Raw genomic sequence first — 7,656 nt, forward strand, 5'->3', positions numbered from 1 at the left:
TTTTAAAAAAAAAAAAAAAAAAAAAAAAAAAAAAAAAAAAAAAAAAAAAAAAAAAAAAAGAAAGTGTAACAAAGAAAGTAAGAAGAAAAGATATTCCAAGTACCAAATATATAAAGCATATTTTAGTTTTAATTTTTCAGTTCATTATTATTATATGAAATAAGCTTTGAAAAGATAAGATTCATAAACTAAATTAACTCTTCACCTTTCAAAACAAATATCCTATACTTATACAGTAATCTCCCCTTATCCCTAGGGGATATTTTCCACGATCCCCATGGTTGCAGTTAGTACCAAACCCTATATAGACTATGCTTTTTCCTATATGTGCATACCTATGGTAAAGCTGAATTTTTAAATTAGTCTTAGTAAGAGATTAACAACAACTGATAATAAAATAGAACAATTATAATATCATGTAAGAAAAGTTATATGAATATTGTCACTCTCTCTTTCTCAAAATTTCTTCTACTGTACCCATGTAATTGAAACCACTGAAAGCAAAACCACAGATAATGGGGGAGCTTCCAAACTACCAGTTTATTTTAAATAGGTAGTTATTTTATTAATTTTAGTAATTGAAAAATCCTTTCAAATAGGAAATACTATCTTGGTGGAGAAATAATTTTTAAAAAAAGCAGGTATTTCTACAAGGCCAAACAGTGAACAAAAATATCAAGATATGTGGTCTAATTTTCCTGAAGATAAAAAAATTTGATTGGTTGGATTCAAAAGAATGTTCAAATTACTATAGACTCCTAATGGAGTAGTTTAGATTTTACTGCACCTTCCGTGAATTAAGAAATGTGCTCACCTGAGTGGACACAACTCTAGGTAGAAAGTTTGGTAAACAAGTACTGTCTTCATGGAAAGAAGAAAGCTTGCCTATCTCCCAGTGGGTACAACCCTACTCTAGGGTGCCTAGCTTGACAAGTGAGGGTCAGACTGGATTTCAGACCTACTCCTTGCCTTGGCCAGGTATATTTGTGCAGTGTGCAACTTTACAAAAACCTGCACGTATTGTTTTTATTCTGGGCAGAAAGATTTCTATGGTGAACAATGGCTTTTTTCACCAGGACACATCTAATTTTTTACACTATTTTATGTATTACTTTATCTTAGTGTTTCATATGTAATATAAAGAGATCAGCTAACAATATTTAAAATAGTGATAAAAACATGAAAATACTGCCTTAATTATTAAATAAAAATATCTCAGAGAAAAACATGCCAGAGACACAGTTTACATGAAAATAGTGTCACTATTTAGTCAGTAATCATACCCATTTAAGAAGGTGCTCTGTATGTATTTAATATTTTTCTCATTCACAGCATGCATTTTGTACTAACGTTCTGGAGACAGAAGCACCTGATCCTATTGATTGATTCCTGCTGCTTTCCATCCATGGCACTCTAAAGAACAGATAGGGTTTGGGCCGGTATCCAATATTTGATTCAGGACCAACTCCCTAACACAAATTCATATCTTTGGAATTCTGCCATATCTAGAGACCAAATAGCAAGATAAGTCAGGCATGATCTGCATTTCTATCCTATTTTAAAGAAACTTCAAGTCTTTCTTAAATGATATTTCTCAGATTTGGTCTCAGAAAAGCAAAGAAAAATCTAGCATTTGATCTGTGGAATGATGCCAAGTATTTGAAAAGTCCAAGGAGGTAGAAAGACAGGAAAATTGTTAAGAAAAAAATTGTAAAAATTGTAAAATTGCAAAGAAAAAACAAACAAACAAACAAACAAACAAGAACAGGAGCAGAGAAAAGGAAGGAAGGTGATGGAGAGAAACAAAATAGAGAAAAAGAAAGAGATTAGTATTACCGTGAGGAATAAACTTGTTCCACAAGTAACTTATCTTTTTTTGTTTATCAGATGTAAGACAAAGAAAAATTTGAGAGAATTAATAATTTAAAATTATCTTTAATTACAGACTTAAAATAAGTTAATCTTTAGCAGGTTTTCCAAACGTTTTTTTGTAAAGTGCCATAAGTAAATATGCTAGGTTTTTAAGCCCATGCCATCTCTGTCACCACTATTCAACTGTGCTGTTGTAAAGCAAAAGCAGCCATGAGCAAATGGGTATGCTGTGCTCAGGTAAAATTTTATTTACACAATCAGTGACTATGGGCCATAATCTGCTGACCCCTGATCTGTAGAATAATTATGTAGCATAGATAGACATTAGTATTAAAAAAAAAGAAGAGAGAAAACCCAAACAACAAAACTCAGAAATGAAAAGGGAGACTTTACAACCAACACCAAGAAAATACAAAGAATCATTAGAGACTATTATGAACAATTACATGCTAACAAATTTGAAAACCTGGAGGAAATGGACAAATTTCTGGACACATACAAACTACCAAGACTGAACCAAGAAGACATAGAAAACCTGAACATACCATTAACAAGCAATGAGATTGAAGCAGTAATTAGAAATCTCCCATCAAAGAAAATCACAGGACCAGATGTCCTTACTGCTGAATTCTACCAAATATAAAATGAGGAATTAATACCAATTCTCCTCAAACTGTTCCAAAAAACTGAAACAGAGGCCATTCTCCCAAACTCATTTTATGAGGCCAGCATCATCCTGATATCAAAACCAGAAAAAGATACAACAAAAAAAGAATACTATAGGCCAATATCTTTCGTGAATATAGATGCAAAAATCCTCAATAAAATGTTAGCAAATAGAATACAGGAACACATCAAAAAAATTATACACTATGATCAAGCGGGATTCATCACAAGGATGCAAGGATGGTTTGACATTTGAAAGTCAATAAATGTGACATGTCACATCAACAAAATCAATATGACAAAAAACATATAACTATCTCAATAGATGCTGAAAAAGCATTTGACAAAATTCAGCATCACTTTATGATAAAGTGATGCTGAAAAAGCTTTTGACATAATTCAGCATCACTTTATGATAAAGACTCTCAGAAAATTAGGTAAGGAAGGAAAAAATATCTCACCATAATAATAAAAGTCATACATGACAAACCCACTGCTAATATCATCCTGAATGGGGAAAATCTGAAAGTTTTTCCCTTAATAATGGGAACAAGACAAGGATGCCCACTCTCATCACTCCTATTTAACATATTATTGGAAGTACTAGCCAGAGCAATCAGGTAAAAGAAAGAAATAAATGGCATTCAGATTAGAAAAGATGCAAATTGTCCCTGTTTGAATATGATATTATCCTATATATAGAAAAGCCTAAGTACTCTAAAAAAAAAAAAAAAAAAAAAAAAAAAAAAACTCTTCGAGTTGGTAAATGATTTCAGTTAAGTTGCAGGACACAAAACCATACAGAAAAATCAGTAGCATTTTAATAGTCTAAGAATGAATTAGCAGAAAGAGAAATCAAGACAACTGGCCCATTTGCAATTGTCATAAGAAAAAAACTAAGAATCTATTTAACCAAGGAGGTGAAAAATTGCTACAATGAGAACTACAAATCACTAATAAAGAAATTAAAGGAACACAAAAAGATGGAAAGACATTCTATGCTCTTGGCTTGGAAAAATTAACATTGTGAAAATTTCCACACTACCCAAAGCATTCTACAGATTTAGTGCAATCCCCATCAAAATACCAATGACATTCTTCACAAAAGTAGAATAAACAATCCTAACATTCATATGGAACACGAAAAGACTCCAAATAGCCAAAGCAATCTTGAGCAAAAAATATAAAGCCAGACACATAACACTACCTGACTTCAAATTATACTACAAGGGACTAGTAAACAGAACAGCATGGTACTGGCATAAAAACAGACATTTGGACCAATGGAACAGAATAAGAAACTCAGAAATAAACCCACATACTTAAAGCCAACTGATCTTTGACAAAGGAACCAAGAACACATATTTGGGAATAGACTGCCTCTTCAATAAATGGTGCGGGGAAAACTGGACACCCACATTCAGAAAAGTGAAACTAGACCCTTACCTCTTGCCATATACCAAAATCAACTCAAAATGGATTAAAGACTTAAATATATGCCCTGAAACTATGAAACTTCTAAAAGAAAACATAGGGGAAACACTTCAGGAAGTAGGACTGGGTAAAGCCCTTATGAATATGACCCCAAAAGCACAGGCAACAAAAGGAAAAACAAACAAATGATATTGTAGTGTACATATATATATATCAAACTAAAAAAGCTTCTGCACAGCAAAAGAAACAATTAACAATTGCCAGGGCAAAAAGACAACCTACAGAGTGGGAGAAAATATTTCAAACTATATATCTGAAAAAGGATTAATATCCAGAATATACAAGGAACTCAATCATCTTCACAGTAAAAAAACCCAAATAACCCAGTAACAAAGTGAGCACATGAGAGGTTAGTCTCTCTCTCTGTTGAACCATTTTCTGCCCTGCGAGATCCCTGGGTCGACTGGTGCAAACAACCAAAACCCTCACCAGATGTGTTCCCTGGACTTTGGACTTCCTAGCCTCTGAAACTGTAAGCAATAAATTTTGTTTTCTTTATAAATCACCCAGTTTCAAGTATCTTGTGTTGTTATAAGCAACAACAATGGACTAATACAGCCATGAAAATTGATTCATTGTATAATGTTGAATATACTAATTATTCTGATTTGAACATCACATATTGCACACAGGTACTAATATTCAGTGCTGTACCCCTAAGATATGTGCAATCAACTGTGTTCTGATTTAAAAAAAATAAAAAGAGAGAATAAAAAACTCATTAATATTATTCCTTGTTTTGTTTTGCTTTGTCAGTGTTCCTGAAATGTAATTACTGTTTAGAGTTATTGAATGAGAATAAAACAAACAAACAAACAAAACTTACAGATATAGATATCTTCAAGTTGAATATATCTAAAAAAAGTAGCATTGCATTGGTTATCTTGATTTAAAAATATCTTTTAACATTGGTCATATAAAAACATTTCAAATAAGGTGTGAGAAATTAGTATTTTATGAAATTTAAGAGATATTAGTATAAGAAAAAAGGAGGGATGATGTAATAGATATCCTGAGAAAGTCACTGATTTTTCTCTAAGGTAATAAGAGTGGACTGGATGTTTTTTATTTTACTGAAGTAACCTCCTGGTGAAATGAGGTTGTTTTAGGTGAAAGCATTTTAAAAATATAATCAGGGTAAAATGGATAGTATATTACTTGGTGTTCATAAGAAAGATCTATCAATTACCTAGTGAGAATGGTCAGGAAAGGTAGACAAGTTAATTCAGACCACAAAGAGTATTGTGCAGCTCGAAGTTGCTTTTAGCACATACCAAATGAGAAAATAGGACTCTCAGAGCAGTGGTTCTTAACGTGTGTTTCACATTAAGACACTTGAGGAGCTTTAGAGCAGGTAATGCCTGCGCCTCACTCCCAGAGATTCTGATTTAGTTCCTCTGTGGTGGGGCCTGGACATCAGTATTTTTTCAAAGCATTCCACATGACTTACATATGTAGGCAAAGTGGCATCTCACTGTTTCAGAGTTTAAATAAATTGATTAAGACCACATTCTTCTAAGAGGAAAGGCTGAGACTTGACATTAGTTCAAGTGCTAAATCTAGACCATAATCTCCTAGTTGTGCCTTCGCTCACATAGATCTAGTAGATTATGCATCAGAAAAATGAGTTGAGCATTCAGGGCTTGTTATGATTTGTGTGCATGGTAGTAACTGTAAATCTGAATTTAATTAGAGGAGCCGAAGAAAAAATATGCTTTTGTCAATGAATTGCATTTCAAGTTTCATCCACTTTCAATGCCCTGCATATCTGTAGGGACAACCAGGGTACAGTCCCCATTCATTTCGGGTCAGAAATGTTGAGTCCTTAGCTAGACAACAGTTTCTGTTTCCCATTAAAGTTCCATAGTGCTTTATCTGAAATCACATTTGTTGTCTCTCTCTTTCTCTTTTTACCTTTTATATTTTGAATATGTCTTTCCTCCGTTCTTTTGGACTATGATATGCTAACGATAAGGATTATGTATAATTCATTTTTGTATTATCTGCAGGTTCTTGAACTGGGTTTTACACTTAATAAATTTCAATAAATAGTCATGAAATAAATGAAACACCAAGATAAAAATATTACACTTTTTTCTATTCTTCTACTGTGCATCATCTTTCTTTTTATTACCATAATCGGGCAAACTTACTGAAGAAATTATATCTACATCTATATTGATCATCTATCCAAAAAGCCACACATATATAGTTTGTATACATACAATGTATTTGTATTTTCAGTACTTAGCTCAGTGACTGGTACCTATTTGTTTACTATATATTTATTGAATACTTCATAGACACTTTTAAAGAGGCAAGAACAGAAATTACTAAAAGAGTGCAGAAAATGAGCATTTCAGTTATTGCAAGGGCTGCCAGATTTTCCTAGTGATTAGCAATGTTGAGCACCTTTTCATATATTTGTTGGCTATTTTTATGTCTTCTTTGGAGAAACTTCTATTCACATCCTTTGCCCATTTTTAAATCATTATTTGGTTTTTCTGCTATTGAGTTGTGTAAGTTCTTTATACATTATGAATATTTACCCTTTATCAGACATATGGTTTGCAAATATTTTCCTCCCAATCCATAGACTGCCTTTTCATTTTGCACAATGTTGCTTTTGTTGTGCAGAACCTTTAATTCGATGTAGTACCATTTATTTATTTAAGCTTTTGTAGCCTGAGCTTTTGGCTTGATATTCAAAAATTCATTTCCAAGGGCAGTGTCAAGAAGCTTTTCCCCTGTGTTTTTTTCTAGGTATTCTAAGGTTTCAGATCACACGTTTAGGTCTTTGTGTTTGTTTCTTATGCCAATATCACACTGCATTGATTGCCATAGATTTTTAACATAATTTGAAATAAGGAAGTGTGATGCCTCCAACTTAGTTTTTCTTTTTCAGAATTGCTTTGGCTATTTTTTGTTTCTATTCAAATTATAGAATTCTTTGTGTTGTAAATCCTCTTTGAATACTCACCTATGTTCAGCAAAATGTACATAATCAAACTTAAGTCAGGAAATTATTTTCTCACTGGTCATTTTCTTGAGCATATGGTTTAAAATGTGTAGTCTTCTACCTTATTTTAGCACCAAAGTCAACAATGTTTTGTTTAAATTTACTTATTTTCATTTTTTTGTTTTTATAAAAACATGTTTTAACTTTATAATAATTGGGGATAAACAGAACTCTTTGACTAAAACTACATATTTAGCACCAAGTGTCTTCATATAAAAACTTCACAAAGCCATCTCATTTACTAAGCTTTATTTCCCATTGGGAGCTTTACAAAGCAACAACATATTATCACCACATTAAACTAATTTTGAATGATACCAGTACAAATACAGTGAGGAAATTTGAATTCTTCTGACCTCTTGAATGCTAGGATTAAAATTGTTTTATGAGACAGTATGTTATTACTAATCTTGAAGTGATCTGATAGTTGCAAAAGAGTAATATCTTCCCATTTTAATGCTAACCTAATTCAACCTTTGACAAGGTTTATCATAATCAAAATATTATCCCACAGAGAAAATAGTTTACCAGAATATTACATTTATATTGTAGATCTCTTTCTATAAAATGGTAGGAAAGAGAATAAATACAGTAATGATATTTTT

The sequence above is a fragment of the Galeopterus variegatus genome, unplaced genomic scaffold, assembly GCF_000696425.1.
Source record: "Galeopterus variegatus unplaced genomic scaffold, G_variegatus-3.0.2 Scaffold5338, whole genome shotgun sequence".
Lineage (NCBI taxonomy): Eukaryota > Metazoa > Chordata > Mammalia > Dermoptera > Cynocephalidae > Galeopterus > Galeopterus variegatus.